Source organism: Symsagittifera roscoffensis, chromosome 7, assembly GCF_963678635.1.
Source record: "Symsagittifera roscoffensis chromosome 7, txSymRosc1.1, whole genome shotgun sequence".
Classification (NCBI taxonomy): Eukaryota; Metazoa; Xenacoelomorpha; order Acoela; family Convolutidae; genus Symsagittifera; species Symsagittifera roscoffensis.
This window is the reverse complement of record NC_087068.1, coordinates 13,567,169-13,593,870: the sequence shown is the minus strand read 5'-3', so window position 1 is coordinate 13,593,870 and position 26,702 is coordinate 13,567,169. Positions and strand designations below refer to the sequence as shown.

Sequence of the window (26,702 nt, the reverse complement as noted above, 5' to 3'; positions counted from 1 at the left end):
TGAAAAGTTCATCAACTTTGAATTATCATCTCAAATCAACATCAAAATCAAAGAATTTGAATATCTACTCAAAATCAGCAATTTCTCATTGATTATATACAAAAAATTCAATTAACTTGATGAGAAGGCTTGCAGAGATGCTACTTTTATTTGTTTTCCTTCTTTTGTTACTTATATCGGCAATATTTCTTATTCTTACTGCAAACAACTTTTGGTCATTTATTTTTGCAATTGCTTTTGTGTATATTTTTACTTATTTGGAAGACTTAAGTCCTTAAAAGCTAAATCTTTGTCTGATTGGATACAACAACTTGAACAAAAATGAACATTTTTTGATTGGAAACGACAATGTGTAAAATGGAGCTTTGTTTCCAATTGGACACGAGTTTTCTATAAGAATTCCATAAAAGGAAACTAAAATCTGATTGAACACGACTACAATCCAAATAAGGAAAATCCATTCTGATTGGTTGAACCCACACATTCCAGTTGAAGGTACCCCTCTCTCTTAACTAAAAATTCTTTTATTTTCAACTTAACTACCGTCAACTTCCTCCTTTCTCAGCTCTAAACACATTAATTTCAACCTAATCAACTGTAAATCTTGTTTTTACTCATTAAATCAACTTGTTGCTCAAAAAGATCTTCTCAGTACAAAACAACAACCTTATGTTTTTGGTGGAATTTCCGGCTGATTTAGTACAAATCCAAGTGCGAGAAACAGTTTGTGGAGTTTTTCTTGCACAAATGGACATCCCAATCCAAGTCTGGCATATGGTGGAGGTGATGCGCAGCGATTTCAACGAACATGATATAAATCAAGTACCTCCTACGGAGAATCAACTTGGAGAAATGCAGATGATGGAGGAAGTGGCCGAGCATGTGGGAATGAACTACCCCGAAATTCCTGACTCTAGATATGTGGCTCAACCATTCGACGATTTCCTCTTTCCTTGGTACGACGATTTCCAACCCAATTACCATCGAAGAGGATGAGGGGTTCTCTGAGCCAAGAACTCCAGTCAGCGAACCACCAAGACAACCAACAGTGATGGAGGCAAGACCAGCTTTGCGCTCCATTGAGAACTTGCAAAATTCTTCAGCTGCTCGACAGCTCTTTGATTTGTAAATAAATTGGCTACTGTCTTGTGCTTTTTAATTTAATTGTTTTGCATCTAGTAAATTTATTTTCAAGAGATAGGAACAAAGAGATCATAGAAAAGTTTATTAAGAATTTTCAATGGTAAAACTTTGTTAAAAATGAAACTAATTATGCATCTGGTAAATACTTTTATAGAGTTTTGTTAGAAAGATGGCAAAAAATTTAAACAATTTTTTGCAAGCATGTTAAAAACTTGACATTAATTTTTGCACCATGCAAATATTTTCATAATTTTTTTTTTTTGCACACTTGTTAAAAAAAATAAAGAAAATCTCGCAAATTAAGAAAAATGTCATAGAATTTTTTCGCTTTTTAAAGAAAACTGAAAGAGGATTTTCTTGCACTGTTAATAATTAAAGAAAAGTCAGCAAATATGAAAATTTTTTAGCATTAATTCAACAAGTTTTTTACAATAAAATTTTGCAATTTTTGCATATGCATAAGAAAAAATAAGTTAGATTTTTGCATTTGTTTTCAAAAAAATCACGAAAAAACTTGCGTCTAACACAAAAATTTGTTGAAAAATTTGTTGAAAAAACCAAAACAGTTTTTGCATCTTGTAAAAAAGTTTGATTAATTTTTTTACAATTGTGTTGAAAAAATCAAACCAAACTTTGCATCTTGCGAAAAAACTTTGAGTTAATTTATGCACACGTGTTGAAAAGTGCAAATTTATTCGTTGAAATAACTTTTGATTTAAATAAAAACAATTTTGAAAAGATTTTTTTAAACAAATATTCAATTATTAATAGAAAAATTGATACGCTCACTATTTGCGGTACCAAAACCATCAAAAAAACACGCAACAATTTTCAACAAGTCAGTTTCATACTTTGAGTTTTGAACTTTTCAAATCCTTTCCAAAAAAGCTGATCCAAGGGTCTGAGTGGACTTAAGCTTCTGAGCAGAACTGAGATAATGTCTTTTGAATTTTTTTCGCAGCAGTCGTTTTTTTGCAACACTGGGTAATTTTTCGGGTATTCTACTTTTCAAGTTGTGTTTGACTGCACGATTCAATTGATTGAAAACTTCACCTCTTGATGAAATAATATTGAAATAAAATCAGTAATTGTATAAAGTATATATACAGTCAACAATTTGATAAGTGAAATGATATTTATCTAATCTTTGCAAAATCTGATCGAGCGATGATCCGATTAATACTAAGTGAAATTTGCAATTTTCCACTGGGCAGAATGATGAATGGTTAGATACACAGTAGTCTTGGGTGACAATCAATTTTTCATAGGAGTTTTCTGAGACAGAGATAAAAAGAGATTTTGCATTGTAGTCCGAATAAAAAGTGGTATATGCTTGGCACATAGCAGATGCCATCACCGATTACTTGTTGAAAATGATTTTTATTTATATTGAATTGCTTATATAGTAGTTCCATCACCTACGCAATGTCCATATTTGAATCATCACCTATTCATTATTCCATATAAGGTAATAATACCTTATATGGAATGTACAGTGAGTCATCTACATTTCCTAATTTCTATAAATTTACAAACATCATTATTTTGAAATGTCTACTACTGATCAGTTGGCTCTGACTCTCAAATCAAAAATGTATTCACAAAAATATATCCTTCCCAACTATATTGAATTTGCTAAGAACCAAAAAAGGATTGGGAGATTTTGTTGGTCCCAAAAACCCTACAACGGAAAAATTTACTTGAACCTTGCTTCCAATTGCTAAAGAAAAATGAATCTGGACAAATCGAGAAAAAAACCCAGCAAGTCTATCTTGGTGAAAAAGAAGCGGAAAGGATATCAGCAATACGGAATACTGTTATTCACAATGCTGAAAACATTGGACTCGTTCCTGTATTGGAACCCTATTCTGACAAAGACTCAACCATGGAGCAGGAACTTGCGAACTGTCATGCGGTGTATGACGTAGCAACATACAAGAAGAGAAGGGTGTGTGTCACAGTCAAGAAGTACAGTGTGAACAAGCCACCCTACATTCAGATTCGACTCTTCGCCGCAAAGGAGAACGAAATCTTGAAGCAAGTTGCCTATGTCAACTATACTTTGAACGAATTCAAAGAACTTGCCCAAGTCTTGGGAGATTTTATGTTTGTTGAGAACTCTAATGCTCAATAATTTTGTTGAGTGATGTTATTATAGTAATGTAATTCAAATATTCATCTTCTTGAATCATTTTTTAAAACTTCTTTGAGCTGAGCAGTATGAGTTGGAACATTGGTTTTTCTAGAAATCTTGTTTTAAAGCTTCAAAAAAAAATTGGGTTTTTTTCATATCGTCTTACAAGAAAAGTCCCAGAAATGTTCACTAACAGTTTTGGAATCTCAAATTTTACCAAAATTGCAAGATTTGGATACAGAATCACAAATTTCTCAATTTGAGTGGACTTTGCATATCGGAAGACGAAAAGTTTTTCTAAATTATCGTTCAGATAATAAGAAAATAGATCTTATAGAGTATTGCAGAAAAAGAAACACTTGGAAAAACAATCAGAAATTTCAGTTGGAAAAAAAAGAGTATGATAATTTGGTTGATTTTATCCCCTCACTTTTGTCTTATGTAGAAACATTCAAAAAAACTTGTATCATTATTGACGAATGCACTGTAGACAAAGAACGTTCAGAAATTGAATGAAATTCTAAGAAATTTTGATTTGATAAAGCATGTCTTTTCATCAAATACAAAAAGAAAAAAATTACTTTCTTTGTACCTGAATTGTTTTGGACCCAAACATAAATTTGAAAGAAATGGACCAAAAGTATCCCTTTGGGGGTCTAATTGGATACGAAAGTTCTTGTATGGATTACTTTTTTGCAAATTCAAAAATTTTCAGACTTCATGCAATTTTACATGATGCAGCTGGATCTGTGAATTCTACTACTTATAAGGGACCTGGTTATTGTTATGTTTTACCTACATTTCCAAGTTCTTGTTTTCTTGGTCATGTGACTGATTGTTCTTCTGTTTATATGTTAAAATTTTTGCTTCATCAGTATATGCATTGTTCGATTGTTAGTTTTTTTATCTAAAATTTTCAGCGAAAACAGTTACCATCATGAGTCTAGTTGTTTTGGATATTGAGTGTATTGAAAACAAAATAGTTAAAGAGTTAGGAGTTTATCAAAATGGACAAACTGTGCGATATTCCTTTCTTCCTCCCAAAAAATTCAAAGCTACATCTCAGTCTGCTTGGTGTACGAAGCATCTTCATAGAATCAATTGGAACAGTGGCCATGAAAAAAATACTGAGCTTGAAAAAATATTGAAAAAACTAAATGCTCTAGAAACGGAGTTTTTTTGCGAAAGGTTATGAAAAAAGTAAAGTTCTGTCAGAAATTTTGGAAACAAAGGTTAACTTGGATGACTACGCATGTCCAAAAGTTCACAATTTGATTTTCAAAGATGAAGAATATGATTGGAGGTGTAGCAACTACCCATTTTGTCATTCAAATACTCTTCACTGTGCAGAAAGAAAAGCATTTGCATGCGGAACATGGACTCGATGTTTTTTAAATAAATTGTAAATTACCTTAGTAATTTTGTATTATGGTGTCTTTGAAATTTAAATGTTAATCATTATCAATTTTTTCATTCCAAAGTTGAGATGGGAGAAGAATGTGACAAGCAATTAAATTGAGGAAATTTTGTTTTTGATGAAGAGAATGATGAACGAAAATCTTGGAAGTTTTTCGGACGTACGTGAAATAGATCTCTTTTAGTGTTTATGTGCCAATTTTATGTCATAGAGTTAATACTAGCATGTGCAATTGTTCGAATAATGTTATCCACTACATGTGAAGAAACAACAGTTTGGGTAGCAATTTTATCAAGTACAGTCGGTTATATTTTCCTTCTCCAAAGCTATGAATAAAGTAGTTTCTACCAAAGAACGAGTTTTTTTTTAGCTAGTTGGACCGAGTGGATCTGGAAAATCACATCTTATTTTTGATTGGTTAAAAATTGGTACATTTCAACCAAAGTTTGCAAAATTTTTTATTTTTATCATTATTATCAACCTCTTTATGGACAAATGCAAAGAAAAAACCTTAAGTTTATCCAAGGAGTTGACTTTGAACTGATTGAAAACCTTCCCATTAATGGAACAAAATACCTGTTAGTATTTGATGACTCTTGTAAAGAAATTTCAAATTCTAAGCAGTTTGTGAAAGATGCTACTGCTGGAAGACACAGGGGACTGAATACAATATTTATTAAACATAACTTGTTTCATCAAAGCAAATTGGGAAGAGATGTTGAGTTACAAAGTACACATATAGTCTTATTGAAGTCACCGAGGGATGTTTTATAAATCAATACATTAAGTCAACAACTAGGTCTAGGATCACAATTGAAAGAGTGGAATCAAGATGCAACATCTACTCCTTATGGTCATTTACTCATTGATTTAACTCCAAAAACAGTTGATTCGCTAAGATATTGCACAAACAGTGGTTCAATTCTATCACAATTTTATCTACCAGCAGAAACAGAAACTAAATTTTTGGACGATGAGGATACAATACGTCTCTATACTCCCAATATTTCAAACATTTTCCCAAAAACTTCAAAAACAATTCATCCTCCATTGTCCAAAAAGTTTCATTCAGTTCCTCAGCGAATGTCTAGTAAACTTACTACGAGGCGAGCTAAAGGATCTTCGAAAAGTAGACGTAGTAAAATATCGAAGAGATATATCAGAACTCACACGAAGAAGAACTTCACTGCATAAAAGGAGAACTATTTTGAGCTCGCCAAAAGGCTTACAATTAATATCTGTTATCACTCCTTTTGTCATTAAACGATTGACATAGTATGAATCAGTTTGTTCTAATTCCTTACTCAATTTATCAATCACTAAGCACACTTCCAAAAAAAACCAAAATTGGAACAAAAGCAAGAAAAAGAGGAGGTTGTACCAAAAAACTTTGATTCTATTTACAGTGCTGTAAATGCAAAGTTGAAAACGAGTAACAATAAGCACCGTATTGATTTAATTTTGAATTCTCCTAGAATTAGACTAAACCAGTCCGTAGGAATCACTCGAGTTGTTCTCTTGTTCCGCAAGATTTCGAATAATCAATTTTGGTTTAAACTTCATACGAAATGGTTGCTCAAAATTCAGCTGATTTCCGTATTTTTGAGGACATGCAAGACAGCGTGGAAGAGGTTTTGGAGCTCTTGCAGAAACTCTTGGGAGAACTGCAATCCCTTTTATTAAAAAAAATATAGTCTCAACTGCGAAAAGAACTGGGGCAGATTTGTTTGAAATCGCTGCTCCAGAGATTGGGGAAGTTGTTAGTGGACGTAAAAAACTCAAAACATTTGCAAAAGATGTGGGAACAAAAACAGTTCGGAAACAATTGGGAGGTGGAAAAAAGAAATCTAAGCGTAGAACTGCTAGAACCAGATCCATTTCTCAAAAAAAGTAGATCGAAAAACAGTCGTTCTCGCAAAGACATTTTTGACAATATAAAATGAGTGTAAACCAAAGTCATTTTCGGTACGGTGCTTTTACAAATTCTTCATTGGAGATTTTTGATATTGTCCCAGTTTTGGAAACAATTATGTCATCTTACACACAAGAAGTATTCCCCAGTACTTCTCTGGATGAAAGCAGTATTGAGTTTTAATTTGAAACGGATCGTAATCTCTACATGGATATGCGTGATACCCATCTTAGCTTAAAGCTTCAACTTTTCAAAGGAAGATTGTTTGATGCTTTCAAAAAAGAAAAAGCAGAACATAAAGCAAAATCGGAGGAAGATTAAGATGAGGAACCACAAACTTACTTAACTTATGTAAACAATCTACTACGTTCTCTATTCTCCAACTGTGAAGTTTATTTTAACAATACAATGGTTTACAATGCCAATGGATTATATCCTCATAAGGCACAGATATCGAACGAATTCAACTCGTCAGCTGTGAGCAATAAAGGAATACTTGCTTGTCATGGATACAGTTTTGAAGAAAATCCTGATGCATTTGACATGCATCCATTCACTGATAGAGAAACTTCCTTGGGAACAGGGATAACTTTTTCACTCTATGGGAGGCTCGCCATTGATTTGTTTACTTGCGAAAAATTGTTGCTACCAAATACCAAAATTCGAATTAAACTTATTCGAGCTAGACCTAATTTTTACATGCTATCTGATAATCCAAATGTCAGTCTGAAAATTGTTGATTGTTCGTTGTTTACTAGAAGAATTTTAGTTGCTGAACCTAATCATCAATACTTGCAATGGAATCTGGAAAGAGAACCTGCTCAATACAGTTACATGGAAACTATAGCAAGAACCTTTATCATTCCATCTCGTCAAAACCAATTCATCCAAGAAAATATCTATTTAATAACGCTCCAATAAGAAGAGTAGCTGTTGCAATGAGTACAAATTCAGCTGATGCAGGATCTTTCTCTTGAAAACCCTTTCAGCTATCAGCAGTTTCATTTAAGAGAACTTAGAATTATTCGGGGTGGAAGAGCAATTGTTTCCTTAGATACATCTTCTCCTTGTCGACCTTATGTTACAACAATGAAAGCAATGCAGTTTAACGAAGATTTCCCAGTTCTTCCTATGGAAGATTTTCAAAATCACTATATTCTAGTTTTTGACTTGACTTCACTACAGGATGCAGCTGAACAGTTGCATTATCCAAAACTTAGTGGAAAGAGCTTAAGATTAGAATTGTTTTTCCAGTTTCCCTTGGAGCAAGTAACGGGAGTGATAGTCTTGGGAGAAAGACTATCAAATGCTCAAATTGACAAACTCGGAATAGTCGCTAAAAATGTTTAGCTTTTTTGAGTTTTCAGATTCCTATAAAAAGATTGTAGCTTTTTTGGGACTTTTCATTGTTATTGTCTCTGTACTATCTATTTTGTTTTTCTTCAGACCTAAATCTCCAGAAAAAGCAGATAATGAATGCCGTTTAATTGAAAACCCAAGAAAATTCTTCAACCTAGACTGTAAACCACTGTTCAAAAACCTTTGTCCAGTTCACAAGTTTTGTGTATGGGACTTTGTTGATTCAATGCCTAAATGCGCGTAAGTTAATAACTTTAGTTTTTTTCAACTTAAATTACAATATCAAACTTTTTTTTTGTTTTAGATGTAAATCAGCTAACAGTTGCAAAAATGGATAATTTTTTACTTCTGCAAATCATTGAAAGGATTCCTGAACTCAGGTTCAAGTACATGGGATCTTACCCCTCTGACAAACTATCTCAACTAACAAAACTCTCTTTTGCAACTGTTAACTCAGCTCCAAGCAATGATAGAGGAGAGCACTGGATCATGATAGCTCGATTGGACAAAATTTACTATTTTGCTGATTCTTTGGGTCGAAAGAGAACAGCTTATTCCTTTCTAACAAAAAGTATCGCCTAATGGTTCCTCGAAAGCTACAAAAACTGATAATTTGTGTGGATTTTACGCATTTTATTCAGCATTTCTTCTTTTTAAATTCTACCAGACAAACTTGAAAAATATTCATGATGTGCATGTTTTGCAATTTATAAGTAACTTTATGTAAATGTGTAACTTTTTTATTTGTAAGTGTAAATTATGGGAGTAAGGTTACTATACGATGCAGTAATTTATACATTTTCCTTGTATTTTAATTTTTTTCTCAAAAACTTGACTTTTCGATCTTCAGTAGGTTTCAGAATAGATTCAGATAGATAGAAAGTAATAGTATCTAATAAGTTTTTTTTAGATCAAATTATACAAAATCTTATCAAGTTTTGAATTTTTTGAAACAATTTTAAATTTTTTTGATAAAAACTCCAAGTTTTTGCAAAAAAACTCTTACCATTGACTTACCATGCACCAAAAAACTAATTACATAATATAAATTCTACAATCTACACGTAATTAACAATTAATTGTTCCCAATTAGATAACGCGCGCCAAAAATTTTGCGAAAAAAATAAACAAAAACCAAAAAATTACGTTTTTCTTATCCTTATCTTACCATCACACAAACCATAAAACCTTACCATCGGTCTTCCCTATCTTAACACTTTGTAGACTCTATACCCAATCTTAATAGCATGGCGGACCGGAAATCTATAACATATCTTAATACATGGGGTCCGCCATGCACCCCCCCCCCCCCCCCACTTCAGCCTCAACATCTACTACTTATCCGTCCAGGCGCACGATCCAAGGACCACTATAACTCTGGTCCATCAAATAGGTTTTCAGTCAGGCAAGGGCACGATTATCCACACGCAAGATGAAGGGAGCACTCCCCAAGAAGGCCCTGTATTTTTCCACGAAAAAGATCACCGCGAACATTTCCGCTTTCGGTGCGCCATACTTCATCTCGGTATCGCTCAAGACCTTACTTCCGTAGGCTATTAGACGGAGAACGGTTCTCCCGTTCCACTCTTTCTCTTGGTGAATCATGCCTGATATCGCAACTACTGATGCATCCGTGTCTAACACAAACATCCATTTTTCTGTTGCCATGCCGAGGACTGGTGCCTCGCAAAGTGCACTTTTAATGTTTTCAAATGAAACTTGTGCCTCATCAGTCCAAGTGAACTTTTTGCCTTTGTTTCTCATCAACTGTTGCATGGGGTATATCTTATCGGCGTACCCCTTGACGAACTCCAGATAATTGTTAGCAAACCCCAAAAAGCTCATCAGTTGTGTATCTGTTTTAGGCGCCTTCCAGGTCAAAACCGCTTCGACCGCTTCGGAGGTCTGGTCTCACTCCCTGCTTATCCACCAGGCGGCTAGTTATTTTATGGAGTCTCTGAGGATTTCACACTTCGAGGATATACATTTTACATTTCAGTCCCGCCTGTTTCATGCAAGTAAACACCTCATCCAACCTTTCTATGTAGTCCTCTAGGGTTGGCGTTGCGCTCGCGACATCATCGACGTAACACATGATGAGATTCCCGTATTTCTTCGTCACACTCGTGAGTGCCTGGGCCATCAGTCGCTGGAATGTGTTGCACAATCCGAACGGCATCCTCTTCCACTGGAACAATCCCAGCTCGCACGCGAAGCCCGTTTTTAAACGATCTGGCTTTCGGAGTGGCACTTGCCAGAACGCCGAGCCCAAATCTAACGTCGTGAAGAACTTCGCGTCCCCCGGCTTGGATAGGCTCTCATCGATGCGGGGAATCGGGTATGCGTCCTTTATAGTTACTGCGTTCAGATAACGGAAATCACAACAACACCTGAGTTGCCTCCTTTCTTTTTAGCCATGAGCACGCCACAAGCCCACGGGGACTTCGACGGCTCGATTATGTCATACTCCATTAACATCTCAATTTCCTTCCTGCACCCTTCCGACTTGTGAGGGGTCGTTCTTCTCGCCCCTTCCCTATGAGGTACCGAGCCCTCTTCTGTCTCAATCTCGTGTTCTATAAAATTACAGCAACCTATGTCGGCCTTATGTTTCAAAAAAATGTCTGCATTCCGACTTATCACCGCCCTGAGCGAGTCTAGTTCCTTGCCTGATATTTTACCTTTCAAATGATCTATCTCAGGTAGTACCGGCTTATCCGCTGCTAACTCTGTTTCTGTCGGTATCTCGGGAAAATTCGAACAACTAGACAACCCATCATCTGTTTCCGGCTTCATTGAAAACAATTTCTTAGAAGATTTCAATTCATTTACTCTCTTCATTGTACATTCTCGATTCGCATGCAAGGGACATTTCGTTACATCAAACTTTTTCAAGTTCTCCACACTCTGAAAGTCTGTGTTCAGAGGCAATGTTTATCTAAGCTTCTTTCCCCTCTGTATTGTCACTGTTGTTGCTTCTGTATTCAACAACACACTCACACACAGTCCGCTCTGAGTGAGTTAGAAGCTTCTTCCTAAAATAGCCGAGCTCTTACTGTTTGGATTTGGTACCAGGCACACCTGTCTTTCTTTACTGAGTTTATTGAGATTCCTCATCCTAAACGTCGCTACCACGGCTTGGTTTGGTTTCAATCTCATTTTTTGATCAAGAAAAATCGGCACCTTAGCCTGGTTAATTAAGATCTTATTAAGAGGTTTCTTTTCATACTTCCTCTCCGTATCTTTGATCCTGATCAACCCGTTGTTGAGGTCGATCGTGACATCAAAGTTGCGTACGAAATCCCTTCCCAGGATGAATTGATCGGATTCGTCCAAATTTTCCACCACCAGGAAGCTCATCCAAAGATGTCTTCCCTCAACCTGTAGTGATATGATCGGGGTTCGTCCTGTCACATAGATTGCTCCCTGATTGGCAGCTGCCAGTCTGATGTTTATCTGTATCAGATCCGACCTGTCAAAGCCCATGTCAGTCCAGGTTTTGACTGGCATGACACTGACCACTGCACCCGTGTCCAACAGTCCTTTCGCTGAAAGTTGTCTGCCCTGCACATCTAGCACATGTGCTGCCAGATCGGCTTCGCAATCTATGTGGACCGCATTCTGTTCAAGCATTGCATTGTGTCCTATTCGTCGCACCTTCAGCTTTTCTTGGTCAATGTATATCCGACCTACCTGATCACTCGCATCAGTTACGTGAGTTTTTGTATAGATATTGATACCGTCCACATTCATCAGAATCGGATATGGGCCATGGACCTCGATGTAATGTCCATCCACTCACATCGGCCTCGGACCTCCTGTCGTGAGCAGCGCTCGCACTGCCCTGGATTCCAGCTTGGGATCTTTCTCCCTCAGGTAGTCTGCATAAATGTCCAGGTGGACCAGCGTAATCTCGGACGGTTCACTCAAGTTCTTAACCACCTGGTGTCCTGCGACTGAGATAATGGACATTATCTTCGTCCCTTCTTTTGTCATGTCGAAAATTCTACCCGATATGACTTTTAGCTTTATTCTCTGCTTTCTGGGTTCCTGTTTGTCCTCTTTCGTTGTTTTACTCAAAATGTCAACTTTTTCCCGAAGATCTGTGCTCTCCAGTTCCGACCTTACCCATTGCTCAACTTCCTTCGTGAACATTCGGAAACATGGTGGTCCATCGAGCCACAATTCGCACAGGACCTCCTCTTATCCATGTCGTCGCGAGGTTTGTACCAACTGGAGTTTTTGCCAGTGTTTGTCCCGCTGTAGTTGCCATAATTGCTGTAACGGTTTTGCGCCCTCGGTTTTATGAGCAAGTACTCACGCGACTTCATACGCAAATCATCGGGCGTGGGTTCTTGGTCAAGCGACAGGGTGAAGTGTGTGGCTAGCATTGTTTTCAACTCTTCACTCTTCACTCCATCCATGAACTTCGAGGCAATCGCTAAGTTCCGTTCGGAAATTCTCTCATCGGGGTTGCTTCTCCTCCTGAGTAATTCAAGGTCGTCCAAAAACTTGTCTATGGATTCGTCATCTCTTTGACGCCTCTTCTCGAACTTCACCATAGCCTGATGCCCTTGTACTCCAGAGCCGAAATGATTCAGCAGGATGTCAAATATCTTGCGAGCACTGTCTCGTTCATTTGCCCTTTTCGCCCTTACACAATTCAGGGCGGTACCCTCCAGGTTGCTTGTCAGTGCGCTGCATTCCTGTTTCTTTGAGAGATATTCCTCTTCAAAGTGCAACTTCATCACCTCTATCCAAGTATCAATGCAGCCGTCTGACTCGTCTTTGTATGATTTCGGCTTTTTCAGAGTCCTTGTTGACCTCTCTCCTCTCTCGGTTGACTTCGAGAGCTGGGCGATGAATGTCTCGAGAGATCTGTTCAGAGGCTCAAACATCGAAGCATACATCGTCGTGTCCTGTGAGACCGTAGTCAGTTCTGGCACCGAGCTGACTTGTGGCACAGTGGGCAATATTGTCTCTGGGTGGCATCCCTGGGCCGCTCCCTATTCCTAGATTCGTAATTCGCTCTCGAATTTTGCTGGGCCCAGGCATAGCTGCCTGCTCCATCTCCTGCTGCCTGCTCTTGGGTTGGAACGCTCCTCCCGATTGCTTCCGCTTAAGATCTCGTCAAGCTTCCGCATCATCAGGTCAGATTTGGCATCTAACTTTTTTTCCAGGCTAGTCATCGTATGGGCATAGGTATTGTCATGATCGTTCAACAATCGCTCAATCTCTCTTGTCATCCTAGCCTCTCTTTCCTCTGACTCGTTGTTTGCCTGTGCCAAGCTCTCCACCAGGCATTGATCGGTGTTGCGAATCAATTGAGCCTAATCGACTCTCGCCTGCGACTTCACATGCGTCAGTTCATCTCGCAAGTTCTCTCGACCCTGGTGAGCTCTCTCGTCAACTTGATCTATTCTTTTAGTCATGTCCTGTCTCAGTTCATCCAGACCAGTCATTACGCCAGCAAACATGTCACTCATATCGCCAGCTGCCCCCAATGTCGGACTTTGGAGCCTAGCGTAAAATGTCGGTTTTCGGAGCCAAATCTCCTGGTCAAATGGGCTCCTGTGATTCTGATATGCACGCCCGTTGGTAGTTGACCTTTTATTCCGATTCTAAATGGATATTCTATTTGCTCAAATTGCCCCAGAATATACCCCTAAATTTTCATTAAAAAGGGTTGTTAAGAGGCTTAAGTCACTCCGGAGGGTTGTTAAGACACTTAGCTTACCTCGGAGGGTTACGTCGGAGGGTACCTTAATCACCCAAGTTACTTCGGAGGGTCCCCCTAAATTCACTAAGGAGGGTCAATAAGAGGCTTAATACGCTACGGAGGGTTACTTCGGAGGGTTCCTTCAAAATTTCAAATTCTTTGAATATCACTTGTAAGGGTCTCCTACTAGTCTCAGAAGGTGTCAACACAAGCTAAGTTCTCTGTGGGGGGTTGTTTTAACTTCTTGGGAGGGTCTCGTGGAAAATTTCCAATAAGGAGGTTCGCTAAGGAGCTTAGCTGACTCCGGAGGGTTACCTCGGAGGGTTCCCCAAAAATCAAGAAAAAGCGTTATTCTACCGCGGTGAAGCCTCCGAATGCGGTGTAACTGACTTAAAACCAGGTTGACTGACACGGTTAACCTTCCCAGTAGGATAAAAAGCTGATCTTATAAAATTTTCTGCCGCTCGGAGGGTTCCCTTAAATGTGAACCCTCCGAACTAAAAAATTCTAAAAACATTTTCTTTTCCGAGATTATCAACCCAAAAACGGTTGCAGTCCGGGAAACTGATCAAAAACGTCGTTCTATGGTACCAAAATGATCCCAATCGGTTAGCTAGTCTTTGAGAAATCGCCAAAAACGCGTTCGTCAAAATGGCCTTTTTCCACCACCTATAGAGGTTCTGAAAGACTTTTTCCGCAATTCCTAGTGAAAGTGCCTAAAAATAAAAGAAACGAGCGTAGCAGCCCCGTATGCTACTGGAACCATGCAAAAAACCGGACCAAAATTGGTTTGGAAGCAAAAATGTGGCCAATAACTATGAAATTTGGACCCTCCGATTCCTTCCTTTTCCAATCTTTAAGTCGTTAGCTCTATCGACAGAACTAATCGGAGGGTTACTCAAAAATTTCTCTGGTAACCGAGCACGTTATGCTGGTATACACCTGACGCAAAAATTTTTATTTCTCTAACTGTAAAAACTCAAAAACTTGATCCCCAAAAGAGATTAACAAAATTCGGAAAACTATCAAAGTTTTGATCGAAAAAAATTTGACTTTTCTAACTTCTACTGAGTCCTTTCTCACGCGGTTTCTTTAGTCAGGGGGATGGAACTACGTAGTAACTCCCTGTATAAAAGCTTTTTGCTGTTCGGAAAAACTCGGACATTCAAAATTTTGGGGTTCTACAGTTTGGTCAAAAATCAGTAATTCTGGGGTGTTTCTCGGGTCTGAATAGGAGATAAGTAATATATAGTAAGGAAAATAATCTAATAGTAGCCGTTAATGAATTTTACTATACCCTCTTTTGCACCAAAATACCCGAATGAAGACCCTCAACTCGGAAATTCGTGATCAATGGAGGGTACAATCGGACCGCGCCAATCGTGCCCCCAACCTCTTAAGTTTTAATGAAATAGCACCCGATCGATGCTAAAAGTTTTTCAACGATACCCAACAGTCGTTGTGGATGTTGTCCCTGATGCCCTTGTTGAGTGTGGAACACATCGGTCAGCTTGTCACTCTACCCTCCGGTCACCGGCAAAATCACCATTAACGTGCTTAAATACTCAAATTACACTCAAGGGAGGGTACCCAACCCGTCACCAAAACACAAAATCTTTCTATCAGAAATGATATAAATCAATCTGAAACAACAACAAATAGGAAGGTCAGATCACATCTCGTCCGGAAATAACATATAAACTGTCATTTTATGTTTTTTATTGTTTTTGGAATTTTTGGGTTTTTTAACTGTTTTTTGTACTTTTTTGTTTTCAAATAAATTTGTTTTTGGCTTTTTCGTTGTTATACACTATTTTTGTTTGGTTTTACACTTTTTCTTTAATTGTTTTTGGTCCCGGGACCTTGGGACAAGCGGGCTCTCGACTTCCCACCTAGCCCTCCGGCCCCCGGAATTTTCGGTGTTAACTAAGCTAAAAAGCTAAATAGTACTAGGCGGAGGGTTCACACTTTCCACCACCTATAGAGGTTCTGAAAGACTTTTTCCGCAATTCCTAGTGAAAGTGCCTAAAAATAAAAGAAACGAGCGTAGCAGCCCCGTATGCTACTGGAACCATGCAAAAAACCGGACCAAAATTGGTTTGGAAGCAAAAATGTGGCCAATAACTATGAAATTTGGACCCTCCGATTCCTTCCTTTTCCAATCTTTAAGTCGTTAGCTCTATCGACAGAACTAATCGGAGGGTTACTCAAAAATTTCTCTGGTAACCGAGCACGTTATGCTGGTATACACCTGACGCAAAAATTTTTATTTCTCTAACTGTAAAAACTCAAAGACTTGATCCCCAAAAGAGATTAACAAAATTCGGAAAACTATCAAAGTTTTGATCGAAAAAAATTTGACTTTTCTAACTTCTACTGAGTCCTTTCTCACGCGGTTTCTTTAGTCAGGGGGATGGAACTACGTAGTAACTCCCTGTATAAAAGCTTTTTGCTGTTCGGAAAAACTCGGACATTCAAAATTTTGGGGTTCTACAGTTTGGTCAAAAATCAGTAATTCTGGGGTGTTTCTCGGGTCTGAATAGGAGATAAGTAATATATAGTAAGGAAAATAATCTAATAGTAGCCGTTAATGAATTTTACTATACCCTCTTTTGCACCAAAATACCCGAATGAAGACCCTCAACTCGGAAATTCGTGATCAATGGAGGGTACAATCGGACCGCGCCAATCGTGCCCCCAACCTCTTAAGTTTTAATGAAATAGCACCCGATCGATGCTAAAAGTTTTTCAACGATACCCAACAGTCGTTGTGGATGTTGTCCCTGATGCCCTTGTTGAGTGTGGAACACATCGGTCAGCTTGTCACTCTACCCTCCGGTCACCGGCAAAATCACCATTAACGTGCTTAAATACTCAAATTACACTCAAGGGAGGGTACCCAACCCGTCACCAAAACACAAAATCTTTCTATCAGAAATGATATAAATCAATCTGAAACAACAACAAATAGGAAGGTCAGATCACATCTCGTCCGGAAATAACATATAAACTGTCATTTTATGTTTTTTATTGTTTTTGGAATTTTTGGGTTTTTTAACTGTTTTTTGTACTTTTTTGTTTTCAAATAAATTTGTTTTTGGCTTTTTCGTTGTTATACACTATTTTTGTTTGGTTTTACACTTTTTCTTTAATTGTTTTTGGTCCCGGGACCTTGGGACAAGCGGGCTCTCGACTTCCCACCTAGCCCTCCGGCCCCCGGAATTTTCGGTGTTAACTAAGCTAAAAAGCTAAATAGTACTAGGCGGAGGGTTCACACCTTCCTCCTAGTACAACAAAGGTCACTAAGGCCTCTACCTCGGGCTTGCGCCCGGAGCGGAGGGTTCGTCGCTGAAACCTTTGCTGATCATGATGGTCTCACACCCAGGAGCGCCATAAAAACGTCTATGTAACATTCGCCCAAATACTACACAGTGACGGAGCGTAGAAAAAATACCTATTAACGACTGGCAGGCGTCAGTTGCCTTCTTTCTACTCGTTTTTTACCGTCTCGACCTTGCCAGTTGATTTTCTGGTCTATTTAGGGCTAAGTAAAAAGTTACTATTTTTAGGCCATCAGTCAAACGACTTTTGATCAGCTTTCATTTACATGCGAACACAACCACATAGCTGGGTCTCGGATCCTCAGACTACGTGATTGCTATTAAAAACACGGCTCGAATACCTAATTTAATATGTTTTTGGTGACAGTTCTATATTAAATCCATTGGAGATGGATTGACCCTTTCCTCCTTCTAGCTACTCATATTCTAAATTATCAAACAATACCGGTGTTATGTGCCATTCGGCCAGATTGGCACAGCGCAACCTTCCGGCTGAACACAAAAGAACGATAAAAGGCCTTTACGACGAAAAAGTGCTGAAAAGGAGGGTCGAAATATTCTGGAAGTTTCAATTTTTCAAAGTTTCGATTAACGAGCGTTTATTTCTCAGAAATACAAAAAACGGCCATTTTGACTAAAAAAAGGTAAAAAAGTCAGAACAAAACCAAATAGAGTAGAAAACAGTCGCACGAGAACAAAGAAAAACGAAGCCTCTTATCGTGACGATCACGCACGATAAGACCTTTAGCGGAAGAAAATAGTAGGAAAGGAGGCATCGGTGGGGAAGTGGTGGAGAACAGTACCCTCCTGTGCCACGAATTGAGAGTAATAACATTCGCCCAAATACTACACAGTGACGGAGCGTAGAAAAAGTACCTATTAACGACTGGCAGGCGTCAGTTACCTTCTTTCTACTCGTTTTTCACCGTCTCGACCTTGCCAGTTGATTTTCTGGTCTAGTTAGGGCTAAGTAAAAAGTTACTATTTTTAGGCCATCAGTCAAACGACTTTTGATCAGCTTTCATTTACATGCGAACACAACCACATAGCTGGGTCTCGGATCCTCAGACTACGTGATTGCTATTAAAAAAACGGCTCGAATACCAACTTTAATATGTTTTTGGTGACAGTTCTATATTAAATCCATTGGAGATGGATTGACCCTTTCCTCCTTCTAGCTACTCATATTCTAAAATATCAAAAAATACCGGTGTTATGTGCCATTCGGCCAGATTGGCACAGCGCAACCTTCCGGTTGAACACGAAAGAACAATAAAAGGCCTTTACGACGAAAAAGTGCTGAAAAGGAGGGTCGAAATATTCTGGAAGTTTCAATTTTTCAAAGTTTCGATTAACGAGCGTTTATTTCTCAGAAATACAAAAAACGGCCATTTTGACTAAAAAAAGGTAAAAAAGTCAGAACAAAACCAAATAGAGTAGAAAACAGTCGCACGAGAACAAAGAAAAACGAAGCCTCTTATCGTGACGATCACGCACGATAAGACCTTTAGCGGAAGAAAATAGTAGGAAAGGAGGCATCGGTGGGGAAGTGGTGGAGAACAGTACCCTCCTGTGCCACGAATTGAGAGTAATAACGACGTTATTACAAGGAGAACACGGAAGTGGAGGCTTGGTCCCCCAGAGACTGATATATGGTGAAAGACTGTAGTAAACTAACTTTTTAGCTACGCTGATGCCATAGAACTTTGAATTGACACCGGTTTTAATTGATATTTTAGAATATGAGTAGCTAGGAAGAGGAAAGGTTCAATCCATCTCCAATGGAATTATTATAGAACTGTCACCAAAAACATATTAAAATCGGGTATTCGAGCCGTGTTTTTAATAGCAATCACGTAGTCTGAGGATCCGAGACTCAGCTATGTGGCTGTGTTCGCATGTAAACGAAAGCTGATCAAAAGTCGTTTGGCTGATGGCCTCAAAATACTACTTTTTTACTTAGCCCTAAACAGACCAAATTTTGATCGAAAAAAAAACAAAACTTTTTCGATCAAAATTTTGATAATTTTCCGAATTTTGTCAATTTGTTTTAGGGATCGAGTTTTTGAGTTTTTAGAGTTAGAGCAATAAAAATTTTTGCATTAGGACCGTGCTAGCATAACGTGATCGGTTATTAGAGAAATTTTTGAGTTACCCTCCGACTAGCTCCGTGGATAGAGCAAACGACTTAGAGATTGGAAAAGGAAGGAATCGGAGGGTCCAAATTTGATAGTTATTGGCCAAATTTTTGTCTCCAAACCAATTTTGGTCCGGTTTTTTGTTCTAGTGCCTTACGGAGCTATTACACTCGTTTCAATTATTTTAGGCACTTTCAACAGGAATTGCGGAAAAAGTCTTTCAGAACCTATATAGGTGGTGAAAAAAGGCCATTTTGACGAACGCGTTTTTGGCGACTTTTCAAAGACTAGCCAAACGATCGGGATAATTTTGGTACCATAAGTCGAATTTCCCGACCGCAACCGTTTTTGGGTTGATAATCTTGGAAAAAAAAGAGTTTTTTAGAATTTGTTGTTTCGGAGGGTCCAAACTTTAGGGAAACCTCCGAGCAGCAGAAAGTTTTATAAGATCACCTTTTTATCCTACTGGGAAGGTTGACCGTGTCAGCCAAACTGGTTTTAAGTCACTTACACCGCATTCAGAGGCTTTATTGCGGTAAAATAACCCTTTTTCTTGATTTTTGGGGAACCCTCCGGAGTCAGCTAAGCTCCTTAGCAACCCTCCTTAGTGGAAATTTTCCACGAGACCCTCCGAAGAAGTTAAAACAACCCCCCGCAGAAAATTTAGTTTGTTTTGACGCCTTCTGAGATTAGTAGGAGACCCTTACAAACGAATTTCAAAGAACTTGAAATTTTGAGGGAACCCTCCGAAGTAACCCTCCGGAGCGTATTAAGCCTCTTATTGACCCTCCATAGTAAGTTTGGGGGGACCCTCCGAAGTAACTTGGGTGATTAAGGTACCCTCCGAAACAACCCTCCGAGGCAAGCTAAGTGTCTTTACAACCCTCCGGCGTAAACCTCCGGAGTGACTTAAGTCTCTTAGCAACCCTCCCTATTTAAAATTTAGGGGTATCTTCTGGGGCAATTTGAGCAACTAGAATATCCATTTAGAGTCGGTATTAAAGTTCAAATACCAAGGAGCTTGCATATTGGATCACGGGAGCCCATTTGACCCGGTGATTTGTGATCAACTGTTGATTCTAGATCGGGTCTGTTAAAAGTACCCGAACAAATTTTTTTGATTGAGATTTTGGTTGTGTGGTTGCCTTGAGCCACTTAATAGGAAAGCTTGGGCAATCTGGGAACGCATAAAAGAAGACCTCGGTGAGTGTAATAGGCAGACATACACTCACTTGAGAAGAAAAATTGTTCCCTGCTCTCGTGTACTTGGAGCGTTCCGGGTGTGGGGAAGCTTTTTCATAGACTTTAGAAACTTTTCGATCAGAAGTTGCCTTGAGCTATTTAGTAGGACAGCTTGCGCAACCACGGGACACCTAAAAGAAGACCTCGATGGGTGTATTCGGCAAATACACTCTCACTTGAGAAGACTGTGTCCTTGGGCTTCGTTCTTTTGGAGTGTTCCGATCGAGGGAAGTCTTTTTCTCTAAGACTAAATTTTTTTATCTATTCTTGAATCATCACAGTTTTTTCTTACAAAAGATTGTTTGATTTTAACAAAGCATTGACTTGATAAGAGTGTGGCGGTAAATTGATACTGACAAAAGTTCGCTGTCACCTGGAGGATATTCTTATCTGATGATCAATTGTGTTTTGTGTATTGATTATATCTTGTGGAAATTTTATGATACTGTTATACTATACAACGGAGTTGAGTTCGCATTAAATCAATACTGAGCAGGCCCTGTGTGTGACTTTAGCTGGCTCACTAATGTTATCATCGAGAGATCTAAGAGACGTTTTTGATACTAACGAAATCGAGCAGGGCAGCGTTAAGTAAATTAACTTGAACTTATTTGCGGTGCGTGTGCATTGCCATTAATTTGTGCGAGTATTACTGTTTGTTACGAAATATGCAGCGTGGGGACTCGTTAGGATCGACTACTAAGGTTCCCAGGCTGAGCAAGGGAAGCACGTGAAAATTTAAAACTAGGCGTAGCCAATCTTCGTTCAGCAGCGCTTCCGACGTTTTTGCTGATAACGAATCGACTAAAGGTCAAGCTGATCTTTCAATGAGCGAAATGAAACTAAGAAGCGAGAAGAACCTCGATGGCGATCAAGGGCGCCGAGGCTGGGCCGGCGAGCGAAACGCTTGTGGAACCCTTCGACGAAGGGGAACGAACGCTTATTCGACCCGACTTTGAGCCGAGCGAGGACTTCGGACGGGCAGACGTCGAGGGGACGGAGGAGGCCTCGGAGCGTTCCTAGGTCGAGCCGCGAGAGAAAGTGTTATTCAGGGGAATGTCCAAATCGGAGACTAAGAGTCATAAGTGGAGAAAAGAACTTTCACACCCAGCCAATACTCGCTCATCTCTGGCCACGCAAAGCAAGAACGCGATGATGCCGAGTGTAAGCCCGAGCGAAGAACAAACGGGTTCAAAGGCCAAGAAAAGCTGGAAGTCTTCGTATGGCGTCACTAGGAACTGAAGGTCTGTCTTCCAGTTATGACCATCCGGAGATAACCCATCCGGATGTGAACTTCACGCCGTGCCCAAGGAACGACATGAGCAGGAAGGCGTTGTCCGCCTCGCCGACCAGGCCCATGTCTGATGGGATAACGATGGGAGCGTCCTCAACGTTCGACAGGTTGATGATGTCGATGGGCCAGCAAAAGGGCGGCGCGTCATCAAGTACCAGGCTGCAACGCAGTTGACCTCATCTTCTCTGGGGCTAACCCCGACACTGGGGGTAGCTGGCGATATGAGTGACATGTTTGCTGGCGTAATGACTGGTCTGGATGAACTGAGACAGGACATGACTAAAAGAATAGATCAAGTTGACGAGAGAGCTCACCAGGGTCGAGAGAATTTGCGAGATAAACTGACGCACGTGAAGTCGCAGGCGAGAGTCGATCAGGCTCAATTGATTCGCAACACCGATCAATGCCTGGCGGAGAGCTTGGCACAGGCAAACAAGGAGTCAGAGGAAAAAGAGGCTAGGATGACAAGAGAGATCGAGCGATTGTTGAACGATCATGACAATACCTATGCCCCTACGATGACTAGCCTGAAAAAAGGTTAGATGCCAAATCTGACCTGATGATGCGGAAGCTTGACGAGATCTTAAACGGAAGCAATGGGAAGGAGCGTTCCAACCCAAGGGAGCGCTCACGCTAGGCGAAAGAAGGAGATGGAGCAGGCAGCTATGCCGGGGCCCAGCAAAATTCGAGAGCGAATTACGAATCTAGGAATAGGGAGCGGCTCAGGGATGCCACCCAGAGACAAGATTACCCACTGTGCCACAAGTCAGCTCGGTGCCAGAACTGACTACGGTCTCACAGGACACGACGACATATGCTTTGATGTTTGAGCCTCTGAACAGATCTCTCGAGACATTCATCGCCAAGCTCTCGAAGTCAACCGAGAGAGTAGAGAGGTCAACAAGGACTCTGAAAAAGCCGAAATCATACAAAGACGAGTCAGACGGATGCATTGATACTTGGATAGAGGTGATGAAGTTGCACTTTGAAGAGGAATATCTCTCAAAGAAACAGGAATGCAGCGCACTGACAAGCAACCTGGAGGGTATCGCCCTGAATTGTGTAAGGGCGAAAAGGGCAAATGAACGAGACAGTGCTCGCAAGATATTTGACATCCTGCTGAATCGTTTCGGCTCTGGAGTACAAGGGCATCAGGCTATGGTGAAGTTCGAGAAGAGGCGTCAAAGAGATGACGAATCCATAGACAATTTTTTGGACGACCTTGAATTACTCAGGAGGAGAAGCAACCCCGATGAGAGAATTTCCGAACGGAACTTAGCGATTGCCTCGAAGTTCATGGATGGATTGAAGAGTGAAGAGTTAAAAACAATGCTAGCCACACACTTCACCCTGTCGCTTGACCAGGTACCCACGCCCGATGATTTGTGTATGAAGTCGCGTGAGTACTTGCTCATAAAACCGAGGGAGCAAAACCGTTACAGCAATTATGGCAACTACAGCGGAAAAAACACTGTCAAAAACTCCAGTTGGTACAAACCTTGCGACGACATGGATAAGAAGAGGTCCTGTGCGAATTGTGGCTCGATGGACCACCATGTTTCCGAATGTTCACGAAGGAAGTTGAGCAATGGGTAAGGTCGGAACTGGAGAGCACAGATCTTCGGGAAAAAATTGACATTTTGAGTAAAACAACGAAAGATGACAAACAGGAACCCAGAAAGCAGAGAATAAAGCTGAAAGTCATATCGGGTAGAAATTTCGGCATGACGAAAGAAGGGACGAAGATAATGTCCATTATCTCAGTCGCAGGACACCAGGTGGTCAAGAACTTGAGTGAACCGTCCGAGATTACGCTGGTCCACCTGGACATTTATGCAGACTACCTGAGGGAGAAGGATCCCAAGCTGGACTCTAGGGCAGTGCGTGCGCTGCTCACGACAGGAGGTCCGAGGCTGATGAGAGTGGATGGACATTACATAGAAGTACATGGCCCATATCCGATTCTGATGAATGTGGATGGCATCAATATCTACACAAAAGCTCACGTAACTGATGCGAGTGATCAGGTAGGCCGGATATACATTGGTCAAGTAGAGCTCAAGGTGAGACGAATCGGACATAATGCCATGCTCGAACAGGATGCGGTCCACATAGGTTGTGAAGCCGATCTGGCCACACACGTGCTGGATGTGCAGGGCAGACAACTTTCAGTGAAAGGATTGTTAGACACGGGAGCAGTGGTCAGTGTCATGCCGGTAAAGTGTCAAGACCTGGACTGACATGGGCTTCGACAGATCGGATCTGATACCGACAAACATCAGAATGGCAGCTGTCAATCAGGGAGCAATCTATGTGACTGGACGGACCCCAATCATATCACTACAGCTTGGAGGAAGACATCTTTAGATGAGCTTCCTGGTAGTGGAAAACTTGGACGAATCCGATCAATTCATCATGGGGATAGACTTCGTACGAAATTTTGATGTCAAGATCGAACTCAATGACGGGTTGATTAGGATCAAAGATCCTGAGAGAAAGCATGAAAAGAAACCTCTTAATAAGATGCAAAACCTCTTAATAAGAAGTAACCAGGCAAAGGTGCCGATTTTTAATGGATTAATGGACATTTCCGATGGATTAATGGACATTATCTTCGTCCCTTCTTTTGTCATGTCGAAAATTCTAACCGATATGACTTTTAGCTTTATTCTCTGCTTTCTGGGTTCCTGTTTGTCCTCTTTCGTTGTTTTACTCAAAATGTCAACTTTTTCCCGAAGATCTGTGCTCTCCAGTTCCGAACTTACCCCCTGCTCAACTTCCTTCGTGAACATTCGGAAACATGGTGGTCCATCGAGCCACAATTCGCACAGGACCTCCTCTTATCCATGTCGTCGCGAGGTTTGTACCAACTGGAGTTTTTGCCAGTGTTTGTCCCGCTGTAGTTGCCATAATTGCTGTAAAGGTTTTGCGCCCTCGGTTTTATGAGCAAGTACTCACGCGACTTCATACGCAAATCATCGGGCGTGGGTTCCTGGTCAAGCGACAGGGTGAAGTGTGTGGCTAGCATTGTTTTTAACTCTTCACTCTTCACTCCATCCATGAACTTCGAGGCAATCGCTAAGTTCCGTTCGGATATTCTCTCATCGGAATTGCTTCTCCTCCTGAGTAATTCAAGGTCGTCCAAAAACTTGTCTATGGATTCGTCATCTCTTTGACGCCTCTTCTCGAACTTCACCATAGCTTGATGCCCTTGTACTCCAGAGACGAAACGATTCAGCAGGATGTCAAATATCTTGCGAGCACTGTCTCGTTCATTTGCCCTTTTCGCCCTTACACAATTCAGGGTGGTACCCTCCAGGTTGCTTGTCAGTGCGCTGCATTCCTGTTTCTTTGAGAGATATTCCTCTTCAAAGTGCAATTTCATCACCTCTATCCAAGTATCAATGCAGCCGTCTGACTCGTCTTTGTATGATTTCGGCTTTTTCAGAGTCCTTGTTGACCTCTCTCCTCTCTCGGTTGACTTCGAGAGCTTGGTGATGAATGTCTCGAGAGATCTGTTCAGAGGCTCAAACATCGAAGCATACATCGTCGTGTCCTGTGAGACCAGAGTCAGATCTGGCACCGATATGACTTGTGGCACAGTGGGCAATCTTGTCTGTGGGTGGCATCCCTGGGCCGCTCCCTGTTCCTAGATTCGTAATTCGCTCTCGAATTTTGCTGGACCCCAGCATAGCTGCCTGCTCCATCTCCTTCTTTCGCCTAGCGTGAGCGCTCCCTTGGGTTGGAACGCTCCTCCCGATTGCTTCCGTTTAAGATCTCGTCAAGCTTCCGCATCATCAGGTCAGATTTGGCATCTAACCTTTTTTCCAGGCTAGTCATCGTATGGGCATAGGTATTGTCATGATTGTTCAACAATCGCTCGATCTCTCTTGCCATGCTAGCCTCTCTTTCCTCTGACTCCTTAATTGCCTGTGCCAAGCTCTCCGCCAGGCATTGATCGGTGTTGCGAATCAATTGAGCCTGATCGACTCTCGCCTGCGACTTCACGTGCGTCAGTTTATCTCGCAAAGTCTCTCGACCCTGGTGAGCTCTCTCGTCAACTTGATCTATTCTTTTAGTCATATCACATCTCAGTTCATCCAGACCAGTCATTACGCCAGCAAACATGTCACTCATATCGCCAGCTGCCCTCAATTTAGGACTTCGGAGACAATTCTCCTGGTCAAATGGGCTCCTGTGATTCTAATATGCACGCCCGTTGGTAGTTGACCTTTTATTCCGATTCTAAATGGATATTATATTTGCTCAAATTGCCCCAGAAGGTCCCCTAAATTTTCAATAAGAAGGGTTGTTAAGAGGCTAAGGTCACTCCGGAGGATTGTTAAGACACTTAGCTTACCTCGGAGGGTTACGTCGGAGGGTACCTTAATCACCCAAGTTACTTCGGAGGGTCCCCCTAAACTCACTAAAGAGGGTCAATAAGAGGCTTAATACGCTCCGGAGGGTTACTTCGGAGGGTTCCTTCAAATTTTCAAATTCTTTGAATATCACTTGTAAAGGTCTCCTACTAGTCTCAGAAGGGGTCAACACAAGCTAAATTCTCTATGAGGTGTTGTTTTAACTTCTTCGGAATGTCTCGTGGAAAATTTCCAATAAGGAGGTTTGCTAAGGAGCTTAGCTGACTCCGGAGGGTTACCTCGGGGGGTTCCCCAAAAATCAAGAAAAAGCGTTATTCTACCGCGGTGAATCCTCCGAATGCGGTGTAACTGACTTAAAACGAGGTTGGCTGACACGGTTAACCTTCCCAGTATGATAAAAAGGTGATCTTATAAAACTTTCTGCCGCTCGGAGGGTTCCCTTAAATGTGAACCCTCCGAACTAAAAAATTCTAAAAACATTTTTTTCCGAGATTATCAACCCAAAAACGGTTGCAGTCCGGGAAATTGATCAAAAACGTCGACTTATGGTTTCAAAATTATCCCGATCGGTTGGCTAGTCTTTGAGAAAACGCAAAAAACGCGTTCGTCAAAATGGCCTTTTTT

The 26,702-nt window shown here is 40.5% G+C and overlaps 1 protein-coding gene across 4 annotated transcripts in view; it reads right to left on the bottom strand.

Annotated features, from left to right (window-relative positions):
• Nucleotides 1-26,702, bottom strand: part of LOC134851799 (CD109 antigen-like) — a 385,923-nt gene that overhangs the window by 202,321 nt on the left and 156,900 nt on the right. The window lies entirely within an intron of this gene.